We start from the raw sequence: 15,761 nt of genomic DNA on the forward strand, positions 1-15,761 counted from the left end.
AATAATTGAACAGTCTCATAATACAGGCAGTTTTTTCCCTGAAGTAGTATTTGCTGAATATACTGTCATCTTCAATGCTGGTAAAAATAAACTAAACCCCTTTGTGTAGTGTTATAATACACGTAGCAGAGCAGCTGCTACCCTCATTAAAGACAGTAGCAAAATAGAATGGATCCTAATTTGTACAGTAATGAGCTCTGAATAGATTGCTAATTGTCCTGCTCCATGTTGATTTTGTGTTTCTTTATTCCTTCCTTAATTTTGTGACAGAAAGAGTCCAGGAAATTGCCACCCCAGGAAACAGGGAGGCAGGCCTGACTAAACTCAGCCTGCTTTATTTCATATTTTATGAAAAGCACTCTCTGAAGGAGAAGAAACACCTCCAGTGTTTTCATGACCACCCAGCATTTACTCCTCTATGGTACAAAATCATTTTTCCTGCAGCAGCCTGCATCATACCTCAAAAGAGAGCTCACATGAAGGAGGATTTTTTTTGTTGCTGCTGCCCATTATGTTAGACAGAAAAGTTATTGATTTAGATATTTAGTGTAATGGGAATATGAGCATCTTAGGGTGTTTTTTTTTGGGGGGGGGGAGTGGAATAGCTACAGAAAAGATGCATAAAGATTGTCATGTAAAGAAATCTTCCTAGATGGGATGAATATTCTTCCAAAGGTACTAGATATTATGAAAAAAAACATGCTGGGTTTAAATGTGAAATCCTAAGCCAACTCCTATCAGTTTCAGTGGAGCCAGGATTTTACCACCGTGATCTCTGCTTCAAAAAATGGTCAATCTACATGCATATATAATGCACTTAGTTACAAACAGAAGGTAGAGAAAGGAAAGAAAAGATGAATGGTGGGCAGCATGTGGCTCGCATGCTATCTAGCAGCATGTGATTGTAGGAATAAACTTCCTGTGTGCAATGAGAAAGTGGTAGTCATTGGGATTCAAAGAATAGCAAGAGCACTGGACTGTCAGCAGCCCTCACGTAAAACTCATATCAATGTCATAAACCCTTTGCAACAGATACTTGCAACCATCTCTAAGGAATACAATGACAACCACACTGAGCATATCTGCGCACAGACCAATAATGGGGAAAGGATGAACAGTTTAGCCCTTTCAAAGTGGAAAACAAAAATCTTCAGGCTTAAGTGTCACATGTGCACTGAACCAAACCTTAACTGGGGCTATACACAGAAGAGGAATTTAAGTACTTGGCATTCACAAAGGACCTAGACACAGCAATGTTCAGAACCGTGGTGCTCAGTTTTTAAGCACCTTGAAATTGCAACAAACTCCACAGTCCTGAAGGTTTTGTCTGTCTCTCCCTTAATAACATAAGTGATAATTAAGAATATATGGGAAGGATTAACAACTGTTCTCACTCTGACCAGACCATAGAAAAGCAAAATATATACCCCTACCTCAACCCCACCTAGCAGTACATTTCAGAAGGGAACTACTGAGGTGGTGAGCTGAAATCTGGAGGTTCATGTCACAGTCCTACTGATYAGGGCACAAGGCTGGGCCCCAGTTCCTGCTTCAGTGCATGCTTACACGCTTCTCTGAACAAGGACCTATATAACCCTCCAGCTGCAAACGGTAATAGTCCTCCAGTTCTGCAAACAGCAAATTATACCATCAAGAGAGAAACAGCTTCAAATTGAGAAGAACTCAAATCACAAGACACCTACAATTTTGCTGTCACAGCTGTTTGCTGAGAGGGGGGCAAACGGCCCCCATGGGACAAATTCTGTCCCATGGTATGCCAGGAAGCATCTAACTGCTGCCTGCCAGGTACAGCTTTGCAACAACTTCCCAGAGAGAAATGTGGGTCTTGTGATAGTGTTTCTGGTTGCAGTTCAGTGTGGAGTTAGGCGGACCTGAAAGAAATGGATCTTAGCAAAAAACAAGGGCAGAAATATGGCCATCACCCATTTCGATTTTTGTACATTGGGACCCCATACTCACAAGTAGGGGAACTCTCCTCACACACAGCAGAGGATTCCTAGCTTGGGATAGTGAATTCCAGAAGGCAGCAAGGAGTTTAAAATGAGGTGCTGTGATGCTAAGAGTTGAGACAATTCAATCTTCTCATTGATGTGAATAAACAGAAAAGCATTTTTTTCAATAGTTTAGAAACGCCCAGCCATTACTAAGTAACCAAGAACTAGTCCCATGATGTTGATTTCTTCATAAAGATTCAGTGCTATGAGAGAGACTGAAACTTTTTATCAATAATCCTAGGCCTGGAAGCCTACAAGTTTTGGATTGCATACCCCTGAGTACCTATAACAAGTGAAGTAATGCACCTGGCGTAACAAAGACACTGTTTGACAAAAATGGCAATGTTTACTGAGATTGGCATGAATAGACTTGTAAATACATTATATAATGCAGAAATCACAACTACAGTGCAACCCCAACATCTCTGGCTCCAGATCAGGGAAATCGGGGTTTAAACTTATTGTCAAGATGCAAGAATACACGTGACTTCATTAAATATCAGATAAAAACAGATTTCCAAGTCTCCCATAAAGCATTAAGAGCCTTCCTCTCATGGAACAAGCCCTTGCTGAGATGCATTTTTGAAAAAGAAAGGACATTTTAATTGTGGATGACATAAATGAACTATCTGAAAGAACAGCTGCATCTTGAGATGACAGGAAGAGGAGTGTGGGCTGGATGTAATGTTTAACAAGAGAGAATGCTTTCTTCACTATTTGTCATTTTTGTGCAAGTTTTTCTACCTCAGAACTTTCTTTGCAACTGTTTACAAAGTATGCTTTTTGCACAGCTGGAAGAAAAAAATAAAATGGTAGGGAGGGAGCATTTATGTGCAAGCAGGTCCTCCATTAACCTGTTTAAAAGATTACCTTTAAAAGACAAAATCATTTGTTTTCTGTTCACTGAACCATGTTGCTTCATAGAAGCCTGGGATGAGAGAACTCAGAGCGTTAAATAACTCCGATTTCATGAGTGTACAAACTGAGCCTTCTCATTTGATGCTGCATAATTGGAAGCAAACATTGCAGTCCAAACAACTATAAAATTCAGGTTTGCAACTCAGGCATACTCCTAATTATTCTTGTAGGATTATTACTCATGTCCTGTAGGAAAGACCTCAAAGGAGAAGAGGCCTCAAGAAAGAAGAAAAAGCCCAAAGAGAAGAAGATTTGGACAGAAAATGAATTACAAAGCATGCCTTGGAACACAACTGACATCCGGCCTCTGACATGCTGTCATCAAGAGTTACCAGTGCTTGGTACTTCAGACACCACAACAAATACAAAACAAGGTGTATAGTATACATTCTAACTAACACTTTGTACTCTGTGTACTCTTTGTTGTTCTAACTACTGCAGACACCATTCACTCTGAGACAGAGAACTGACAAGACCATTACTTCAGATCTTTTAAGAGTTCTGAAAATTGAAGCTGCTTACAGGATTTTTCAGATTTATCCTTTCATGAACTACAGGTCAATTTACAAAATAGCTGGAGAGGTTCAAACCTGAAAACTCAGCACTTCCAATATAGTCTAGTCTGGGAGTTGACAAATATCACGTCTATGACCACAGTACAGCCAACAATTACCTCGTGAATGAAAGCATTGTAAACCAGTCTGGAGGGATGAAAAGAAACATTACTCAAATTGTGTTAAGTCTAAACTACTGGCTACAGTGAAGTTAGTATCGGCATAAAAGGAGGGGAAAACTGATGACAGAAGATTCCAAAACCTTGTCAGAACAGCAGCTTCTTGGGTGACTTTTCCTAAACGAAGAGCTTGTTAGGAAAGTCAGAGTCAGACAGCCCATAAAGCAGACAAATGCAACAGAAAGACAGTAAAACTTTGAGAGGGTCTTTGTCAGAAAAGGCAGTTATATCAAAATCAAAGTTTCACAGAATAACATCAGTTTTGTCAATTGTATATTGTTGAGGGAAAAAGAAACATGAATTATTTCTGGAGGAGATGAGGAGGAGTTGTAAAATGAGTTATAAAGATCTCAGTCAAGATGAGGGAGTTTATCCTCCCATCATTCAAAAACTTTCAAAATGCTCTCATGCTTGACTCAAATCCCAAAATCTTTCATTAAATATAATGTTGCATTCCCCACATAGCAGAAGGCATTAAGGAAGCCATCATTTTAGCAATTGTATTTACTGCAAGCTTATGACAGTTTTGCAGGGACTTGTAAACCAAAATTATATCTGAATAGAGCAAAGTCATTTGACTATGTGGCAAAGAATATTTTCTCTGTGGAAAGCAGAGAGGCTAACATGCTGTATAAAGTGTACAGGATTATAGCTGGTCCATCTTTTAGGGTCACTGAAGAACAGAGAAACAGTAAGCAACTGACAGGACCATAGTGGAAATTCACTTTCTACAGTGTTGTGTAAGGTCTTGTCTAAAATGCTCAAAATAAAACCAATTTTTAAATCTATTTAATCTTATGCAAGTTCTTTCATTGATCCTTAATCAGTTTACAAGTGTTTCCTATTTAACCCAGAAAAATAAATTATTCACACAGTCTGCATGCATCATTTCTACTATCTTCAAGAGTTATCAGATTGAATTTTCCAAGCAGCTTCTTTTTAAGACAGTTAATATTTCACCTGCAGTTTAGTTTCCAACACAACTCTTGAACACCCCTTTCCATCTACGCATTCATACGAGCAATACGGACAGTCAAGAGGCTTGTATTTGCACCTGCAATTTCTTCTGGTATGATGAAGTGCTGTGGATACAAATCGTGTGKGGGGGGGGGAGATGGGTAATTTAGACCTCAGCTCTCTGACCATTCAGCACCATAATGTGCTCTGCCTTGAAACCATTATTTGCAGGTTGGGGAAAGCAGCTTCTACCTGTGCTTACAGGAAGACTCCCTTAAGGAAGGGCTATTGGAACACGAACCGATGGCTATTTAACCACCATAGCTATTTAACCAGTTCCATCAAGCAGGCATGAAAATCCTCTTAGGTGGCTCATACCATATACAGCTTCAAAAGGTATCCTCTGAAGTTGAGGAAAGACCTTTCAAGTGACCAACTATGCAAAAAGATGTTTAAGGAGCAGGTTTTATGGAATATGCATTCTTCCATTTATTCTGTAAATTGTGAAATACCAAAGATGCCTTGGGATTTGAGGAATGACATGTCAATAACCATGTGACGCTAAGACTTCTTCCACTTCTACTTCAATATAAGAGCTACAGCTGTTGCTAAGTAAAGAGGGTGGCTCAGCTGTACAACTCCCCTCTGAACTGCCCACGCTCCACAGCACAGTTTCGGGATAACTCTCTAAGCCCACACAGACTTTAATATTCCATGGATTTCAAGGCCTTTGTGCAAAATTTCCTTTAAATGAAGTCCCAAAATAGAGTATGCGCATCACTTCTGCAAGAGCCCAAGAGTAATTAGGAGAACTGGTCAGGCTTTTAGGTTGTCTCAGTGATATCCAACCACTTCTATAAATGTCTGGAATCACGTTATTTACTGAAAGTTGCATGACAAAATCTTTCCCTTTCATTTATCTACTGAAAGCAAGCAAAACCAAAACATACCAAAATGATTTTGTAGTCCTTTAATACTAAACTAAAGGATAGAGAGCCCTCCTTAAACCAGCATTTTTTTTAATTATTTTTGTTAAGATTTCCAGCTTCATATGGCATATTTACAGTATTTCCCCCACCCCAAAGTGAGGCTCAGCTGCAAAGTCTTCTCAGTTCAAGAGCACTTCTAGCTGCTTTTGTGTTAAGCGACTAATGTCATAAGAGTGAGTCAGAACTGTCAAGGTGACTGGTAGCTGGAGGAGGCTACAGTATTTTATCTGATAGGAAGTCCTCAAAATATGTCTAATATACCTCAGTCCTGGTAGCCTCAGAAGCTGCAATGATGTTTATCAAGATAGCAATAAGAATGAAAATCTTGATTTTTATTTTATTTTTTTTAAACCAAGTGTGACGAGTTTGTAAGATCCTACTCCAAATACCTAGGACAACACCTTAACAGTTTCTCTCAAAGCCAGAAAGCTGATGCATGGCTCCCTTCTGGAAATATGGTTTTCAACAACATAGAAAATTTCAAAGCTCCCTCAGTCACAGAGTTTATTAGTTTTATATTGTTTGATTTAGAAATCATAAATCCATAAGCCTCATGAGTAATACACTGTACTGTGGAATATGATAGATGTCAACAAAGAAATTTGCAGATTTCAAGAATGAAGCTGTCAGTATGACTTAAAATTCCACATCATGCTCAATAAGGTGAGTGTTTAGTATCCTAAATAACATTTTTAAGTATCTATATCACCCCCACATCAGTCTATGGTAGGTAGATTTAGAGCAAAGCTGGGAACTGGTTTGAAGTTAGAAGTTGGGTATGAGTTAAGCACACTTACACAAGTACAGCTTTCTAAGAAAGATACTGCAAGTTGCAGTCTGTAATATCTGCATGGGCATATGCAGCTATCCTAAAAGGAAGAGCATATAAATTCATTTCCTCACCCCAGCTTCCTCAGTGAATCCCAGAGCAGGCACTAATCTTTCCAACAAGCTATCAGGTTCATATTTACATGATAATCCCTCCTAAACACTGCTGCATGCCACAGAAACAAAGAACTTCTACAAGATCATATGTGGCATGGTATTTTGTGATTCACAGTTCCTGGAATCTCAAGAACACTCATAAATGCAGCTAACCAGTTACAGGCAGTACCACAGCACAAAATCATCTATCCAAAAGCATCTGCAACAGAGTATTCCTCTATCTCTTCCCATCTCAGCTCTGTCACACCACAGACATGTTATTAGCCAGAATTACCCTAAAAATATGGTCTGGTCATTCCTTAAGGATTGCCAAAGCATACAAATACAATTTTCCTCAGTTCTCAAAAACAAGCAATGAACTCTTCCTTAGAAACTTGTCACACTGAAGTTAACTAAAAGACAATTAAGTGCCACTTCCTAACTACTAAAGAAATGCAGAAAAGTACAAAACATATCACAGTGTCACATCTACACTGAAAACAGGGATCCTATAAGCAATGATGTGCATGTTTTGGTGGAATATTTTAGTATTAAAGCTAGTTGGGATCAAGTTGCTAAAAATTGCTCTTAAACGGTAAGCTAAGCTGGTACCATCTTCGATATGCCCTTCTGGGCATGGATTAGTGTAGTAAACTGAAATCTCAATTACTACAGCATTTAACTCCTGCAGCCAAAACTCATAGCAGTTAAGTGGCAACACCCAGATTCACTGTTGAATGGACAGATCACAAAAATCCAGGATAATCTTGCAACAGGAAAGTTAATGAATCCCAGAAGTCACTCATATGCCTGTAACTTAACTGCTTTCCTTTGCCAGTCATGTAAGTCAATAATAAAATTTTCCTCCTACTTTAACTGACAAAAGGCATATGGCAAAAAGCCCCTATGAAGTCAAAGAACTTTTCAAAATACCATTTTCCAGTAGCTAAAATGTTGTATACATGGTGTAATATTTATAGTCATCGTGACTTCTCCATCTTGCACCCACCATGAAAATTCTGTTTCTGTAATGAAATTTTACTCCAATCTGGTTAGGGAGAGACAGTTTATAGAAGCCAGTGAGATAAAGAAACTGCTCTAATGCATAAGATACAGTATATTTATCAGTAACAGGTGAGGGCTGTTTATTATCTGACATGATTTTAACTACAAACTCAGAAATACAGCATGCAAAAGCCTTCTATTCTGAGGTCAGAAGAAAGTTTTCAGGATTTAAACAGTGATCAAAAGAGCTAATTTAAAATAATTTAAGCTAGTGTTAAATGGATGCGAGTTTCTAGCTGGAGAGACTCAGTCCTATATCCAACTTTGGGTTATTTTCTGTGCCACACTGATGTGTTTTCAGCAAGCACCAGACTTGACTATTCTGTTTAGAAGTGATATTTAATTGAACAGCAATGGTTATCCCATGCTGTTCCACAGATTAAGCCTATATAACTTCTAGACATTACTATACCAAAATTTTTAAAATGAAGAAAGTAATTACTAAACAGGCAGAAGATAAAGGTCTGACTCATGTCTTATTCAATGGCTTATAGCATTAGTATTTTTACTTTACAGTTTAGAATCATAAGTTTTAACACATTTTCTAATGTCTTTTAAATATTTTCCCACAGACAATTAAAAAAATGTCTATAATGATGTTAAAGTTTATTTTCCTCATATTGCATCTGAGAAAAAGCATCTTTTGAATGTTTTTAAGTGGGCATTAATCTTGCATTATAAAATGAACTCCAATAGATATTGCTTCAATTTCTAGTTTAAAAAAAGTTTTAAACAGTCCTTAAGGCAGATACGTTTTCTATTGCATTATGAGATGGATAAGATYGTCAGCCTAGTTGACAATAAGCTTTTTGAATAGCATACCTAAAAATCATATAGGCTTAATCTGTGGAACAACATGAGATAACCATTACAGCTCAAGTAAATATCACTTCTACAAAAAATAGTCAAGTATGGTACTTTGTGAAAACACTTTAAGTGTGGCACAGAAATATTTCCATACCTTTAAACACCTCAAAACAGACAGTCTAACTCCAAAATGCTGTTTCAGGCACGTCTCCACATCAGTAAGACAGCTCCATCATATTTCCTTAAAGGAGGAATCAGACCTTTCTTCAACTTCTATGGTATCCCCTTCCCCCCTCCTTTTTTTTTTTTTTCCTATTAAAAAACCCACACACCACCTTTATGGTATGTATTAGGCAATTCTGCATTCTTTTAAAAAGAGAGTAAACTAAAATCCTTATAGGTTAAGGGTAACACTTTCAAAATTTCCTATATTCCATTTCCAAAGTGAACTGACCACTGAAGTCCTTTCAGTGGGATGTAGATTCCTACAGATAGTCTTGAATGCCTTTTCCCAGACTGAAAAACAGATCTATAGAGGCATTTGTATTTGTATCTGAAAATTTTGGCATTCTTTACTTGCTAGTGCACTATTTGCTTCTACCTTACTTTCATATTAATTCCACTCTATCTGCAGTTTACTGGGAAATACTCCATAGGTGGGTCAGTCAGTTGCATCTCCATGTAACTCACATTATTGTAGGAATGGTTTTAAAGTTCAATCTAAAGACAAAGTGTAAAAATTTACACAAAAAAATTTACACAAAAAGTTGTGTGCACTCCTGTCTCCATCTTCAAGTCACCTTCTAAACATATGACTTACTGACATAAAATGCACATTAAATTTGAAGAGAGATAAAGACTACTCAATAAAGAATCATCCTAAACTCTTGGAAGAGAAAACTAAAAGCATATTCTTGAAAATTAAGTCCTGGGTTAAAATTAAGCCTGGGTGAAATTTAGGACTCAATGAAATCACCTGGACTGTGGCTTTAGCTCAAGTTCTTGAAAGATCTGCCAAATAAGACACTTAAAGTCCTAATATGCCAGTATTAGAGTGCTTCTACATATCCACAGAAAGTGCTTCTTCCTCTTCTGTTAAAATACAAATGAGAACACCAGTTCCTTTCCACAGTTCTCTTAAGGAAAGAATTCAGGACTTGTTAAATGCATGATTCATACTTTTAGACTTCATGAAAGTTTGTTTTAAATACACACATGAACAGCATACATAAACAGCTGAAAGCAAAAGATGACAAATCCATTACATCAACCCTTAACATATCCCTAGAAAGAGACCACCAAAATACTAAATGGAAAAAATGCTGGACTCACTATTCTAGCAGACTAGAAATTTCACTGAAGAGCTCTTCTAAAAATTTTACCAACCAATTGGATTGTTAACATGAATGATTGCTCACCAACATTAGTAGATTTTCAGCATGGCCCTGAGAGATCACTGTTTGACCTACATGTTATTCCACCATGCACCATTTAGCAGGATCAAGAAAAACTGAACTTCCAGGATTCTGTGGGAGAAACCCATAGAGATTGTAGGAGAAACTCACAGAAAGTCAGAAAATGAATCTCAGAAGAACAGTAGTTCTTGTATTCATATTGAATACCACTTACTCTTACCGAAATAATTGAGCCCATAATTAGAAGGCATTAAGAGCATGAGGATATACACTTCCCTATTTCTTTGCAATTTTTATTAGTGGCAAATGTAGTAAAAGTATCTTTATATCTGTATGAATCATCTTGCTGGATTTAATTTCCTTCCCTGCATTTCACTTTGTGTAAAGAACAGGCTTAAATAATGTTTTAAGTATGAGCCCTTCAGAATTTATTTGAAATGCCCCTCTCACCAGCTTGAATAAGATGTTCACAGGACACCTGCACTCTATCAACCTGTGCTCTACAAAAGACACAAACTTCCATGCAATAAGGCCAATGACATACCTAGTTTGGAATTACAACTAACAGTTGTTCACACTTGGTGCTGCAGAGACATGGAGGAAATTCACACATATTCTATGCATGAAGATGAACTGTTTTATTATGCCACCTACTGAATCTGCCTTGCGAATATTTTTATTTCCTATGCTTACTTCTATAGGTCATCTCACTTGTACCAATATCTGCCTTACTAGTTTTACTAATTAATCCAATTTATATACTTTAATAGCTTCCTAAGGAATTAAGTTCCATAGGTTAATTGCTGACAGCTTTAGAAAAGCACTTTTGAAATCCATTTTAAAAGCAGTGATTTATAACATGAATGCAAACAGGGAGCAAAACAAGAGCAACTGCAGAGCTAAGAGCTTTTGATGAATGCTAAAATGCCATTAAAATGCTGTTCATAGTCTATATGATATAGCCAGTTTCATCACTCTCTGTGGATGCAATTGCTTCCTCTGAATATGCTGACAGAGAGGTATGAGTCCACACATTTTTGGTGCTTGCAGAACTGTTTATCATGTTTTAAATTTAGTGACGTACAAAAAAAATACAGAAAGCCAGTGTGCTTTACAGATCTAGATCATAAAAATGAACTTGGCTGAGGTCATCTCTTTGAGGATTTTGAAGCTGGTCCCAGATAAACCAGAAGAGAAACAGATGTGAAACTTGCCTAGGACATAAATGCTGAAATACAAAATATAGTAAACAATGATAGCACAACTGAGACTCACTTGACACAGGAATAAAGCTGTTTTGCAAAGTGAGAGGGAGAAGTTCAGAGACTGACTGTACTGTTTTAAAAACAAGATAAACTTATCCCTCCTAGAACTTTCTTTTTATGATTTGGTGATCTATTACCAGAGTCTTATTCAATCTGTATCCATCCCCATTCAAAGCACTTCCCAGAAGTACCAGACCTGTAAAATTCATGATTTTGCTTCCATCTGTCTTGTTATTCTAACAAATACTACATCATTTTGATTGTCCTATGTAAGTTATATTATGCACTACAGTATTAGACATAGTAGCAAAACAGAGTTGTGGTCAATGCCTCAGGAAGGCTGCAGTTTAAAAAAAAAGAAATCACGTTTGGCACAAAGTAACACAGACAACAAAACATGCCCTGGTTATAACAGAGGTGGTTAAATCCTAAAAGATTGGTTAAGGACCTCCTCTGAAATAAGAGAGAGAAAACTGGACTTGCTTTAACTAGGAAGCTGTTCCATGTAACATGAAAGCAAAATCAGAAGAACTTTAAGGAACTAAGGATAGAGCTACAGTTGCAAGAGAAAAGCAGGACAGGGAAACAAGGAACTGAGTAATGAAAAATTTGAAAGGAAGAAAACTGAGATGATGTGCAAACAAAAATCATTCGGCATTGCATAATTCAGGAAGACAGGAATTTGTTTCATAAAAATAAGTCACCTTGACTGCTTACAAGGATAGAATCATAAGAATCTGAGCAACAATGAACATTTTTTCGCTCCCACAATTGCTGGGTTCAGCATCTTTCTGGATAAGGATTATGGAGTAGAGAATGACACTAATTAAAACAGACCTTGCTTCAACCCAAATTAACAGATTAGCATCATCAGAACAACTGAACATACAGAAATCTGGTTAGGAAAGGAGCAGCAAGATGTAGCAATTGTCCACAGAAGGGATCCCTAGTTCTGCAAGCATGTTCTGACAGAGATAGAGGTGAGGTTCTCAAGTATGAGAGAGAAAAGGATAAATGCAAAATGAGAGCCAATCTGAGAAAAAAAGATAATAGGCTTAGATTACACAAAGTATTCCTCAAATACACCGAAAAATGGATGGGATTCACCTTCTCAGTTCTCCCTGTTGCTCCCTAATCATTTTTTCTTTTTCTCTTCAGGTATTTTGAAGCATGCTTATCCTTCATTAGAGATGATCTTGAAGTCAACATTGTAACAACTTTTTATATTAAAGGAAGGACTCCACAACCTCTGCGGCTTCTCACACATTTTGGGTTTGGATCTCAAACACATTGGCCAGCAGTGAGGTAGGTATATGCCAAACATAGTAATATAATACGGTAAAGCAAACATGATAAAACAACAGCCATTAGTGAAGTTAAGCAGAAGGTGGAGTTAGTCCACTTAACGTCTATAAATACAAAACACATTTTTCAAAAATTTTCTAAAATTTTTCAGAGTCTTCAATAACATGCAATAATTGTGAAGTATATCTAAGAACGGATATTATGGGGTACATAACACAGGAGGGAATTCACATCCCTTGAATAGATTAAAAGCCTAAATTGAGACAATCTTATTCTCATGACAAGAGGCCTAATCCTAATCAAGGATTAACAACGATGAAAAAGCATCTTCAGCAGCCTGATGAACACTAAATATGAAAGCACCACCACATCTCTAGTACCAGTTGTCACCACACCTATGAAATCTTTTCTCAAGGCAATGACAAGAATGAAGCGACAATTTTACTTTTTCATGATCTTATTCAGCCTTTAGGATGCATTCCACACCACTCTTGCTTCATTCAGACCAGAACATATGACCTTGCTAGAAACAGAAGAATATATAGAGCCAGGGGAGAAAAACTCCTTCACCTACTAAATGAAAATGGGCAATAAAGGCTGAGCCCAGGGAATAACATACATTGCAAATAAGACCAAGTACCCACTTTCTGGAAGATTTACACAACAGAGTTCACATGTCAGCAACTGTTTCCCTATAATATAAATCCAAATTGACAAGGCTGAGGTTTTATGGAACAGTATTTATCTCAAGACTGTCAAGGGAAGTCATTTCATTTCTTATGATTCATTTCATTTATACGTTAGAGTATTAACTGGATACATTATTGATCTTCGCTCCATCCAATTTCAGCTTCAACATCATGGACAAAGTGATTTGAAAAGTATCAGTTCCGGCTTATTTTTTATCACAGGTCTGCTGCATGTCATTGTATTATGCATCCCATCAAACACACACGTTCTGGAACAAGCAATTGCTTTTGAGGAATACTTCACTGTGAAAGTCAGCTTTTCTAGAATCTGTACTAGAATATCTAGAAAACTATTTCCAATTACTCCTCTCTCTGCTTGATAGGAAAAGGGCAAAGACAGAAGCAATGATGACAGCTCTTGGTACCAAAAAAAAGGGGCAGTTGGGGGGGGGGCCAATCCAAAAGAAAGACTGCTACATTTCTTGGTGCAGCAGCCTTTTAAGCATGGAGGGCTGCCTCAAATATATACAAGCCACAGGTGCCACTCTGCAAGACCACAATAGTCTTTCTCTCTAAGACTGTATGATTTGACATCTGCTATGAGCATTATGAGTACCATGGGTGTCCTGTCACTTTCATCCAGCTGACAGTCTCTGAAGCATAACAAGGAGCGAGCAGTAAAAAGGAAAAAATAATAGAATGAGCACAAACAGAAAGCAGACCGATACAATAAGAATGTCCTCCTAACTCTGAAGTGATCAACAAGCAGGAACAGCAGATAGGTAAGCCTAGCCTACAGTTTATTTTAAGTTCATCTGAATAGACAGTAGTATTTGTAACTGTTTGAGAATCTTCCTTCAGTGTTCCCTAAACCCCTTCCATTTTCAAGGTACACCAAACTCTCAAAACCTGGATGAAGACACTATAAATAAGGTTTACTGTGAGGCTGCCTTGCAAGGGATAGAGGATGTAGTCATAGCAATCTATTTGTTTTACAGAAGCTTTGATTAGTTGTCAGCAAAATGCCCCACTGTATAGACATTACACTACAGGAGCTTCCTCAAGAGCTTATAGTGAAGACAGACAAAGGGTGAGGAAATTACTCATGTAATTTGAAAGCCAAAGGACAGTAAATGTCACATCTCTTCCATGAGCTCGCTCCAAATACAGAGCCAGAACTCTCCTAGCAGTTTTAGCTTCCCACAGGAGAAAAAGGTACCTCTGAACTTTGTAGTAACTGTATCAGTAGATGTCCAACATCCTAGATGCAAACTCTATTCTGCACTGTTGAGGAGATCTTCGTGATTTCACTGCTGGTGTGCAGCTCTTCCACTGCACATCCATGATGGTTTGCTGCATACAGGGCTTTCTGTGAACACACAAGTACTGCCAAAGTCAGCGTTTTATTCCACGGAAGTATCCTTGATAGAAACAATTTGCATCTGATATTTTAAATGGCTGCTCTCACGTTTATCCATTTTCTGGTCTTATGTGATTTTCTCACTGGCAGCCATTCCCATTTGTCATGTTAAAATTTCCACCTTCATATTGTAATATTACACTGACAGCACCACTTTTTAAATTCTGCATCTCCAACCACTAGAAGGCATTATTGGCTGAAATTTAACCCATTAATTGAAATGCAAATAGCAAAGCAGTTCAGGTGGGACTCAATTTCAGGTTTCAGAAACTGCCTGCAATGAAGCAATTACAATCAAATAAAACGTGCCAATATGATTTTATCAGGAAGTTTTATTTAGTTCGAGTTCGCCATCTCGAAATGAAGTGCATATGCGCCATCTTACGGTCAATGATAGTCAGTGCAAGGCCACACACCATGAGGCTTTTCAAAGGCAATGTTCATACTGCTTGGACCACCAATATTGAAGTTTTAATCCTTTCCATAGTTTTAGTACCAACCAGGTCTTTTGTAGACAGTATCATATTTTTCACAGAATTAGAACAGAATAGACAGGTCAGTCATTTCAAATAGGCTACTCAACAAATCTTTGTCAAAACAAACACACCTTAAAACTATTAAAAAATATATAGTACCTCAGGTTACACTGCGGCTTCTTAAGATTACTTTTATTTTACACTAAAACTAGTGTGTTTGCAAAAACAGCATCTAGGCTGAATTCTAGTGTTTAAATATCTCAAAGCAAAGGCAGCTTTCTTCTTGGCCCTTCTAAAAGGGACACTGGTTTGGTATTTCTGAAGTTCCAAGGAGCAAAGGAAATAGGGCAAAGACATAATTTACCTAATCTCTGGTTCCCTTAATAAAAAAAGGCTTTGTGGGTTGTATTTTTTGTTGTTGCGGGAGTGTGTGCATGTGCGTACGTGCATGTAGCTACCTAGTTTAGCCTAACCAGGTAGATACTTTGGAGAGATGTAGCATACATTTTATGAAGACAAGAAATACCGCTCATTAAAAGCAACCATATGTGGGTTTTACCAGTGCACAGCCAATTGCTTCATGAATTATATAAGACTCGTGACAAACAGCCTTTGTTCTAACCGTCTGTGTAATACACCAAGACAGCAAGGAAATCACTGTTCTTACCACAGCAGGAAAGCAGAGCACTCATTTTGATTTGTGGTTGCTAAGGAATATAAACAGTGAGGAGTAAACTGCACAGATCTGCCATACGAATTCAGTGGGGATAAGCATCCAAACAT

The sequence above is a fragment of the Apteryx rowi genome, unplaced genomic scaffold (assembly GCF_003343035.1).
Source record: "Apteryx rowi isolate R43461 unplaced genomic scaffold, aptRow1 scaffold_427, whole genome shotgun sequence".
Lineage (NCBI taxonomy): Eukaryota > Metazoa > Chordata > Aves > Apterygiformes > Apterygidae > Apteryx > Apteryx rowi.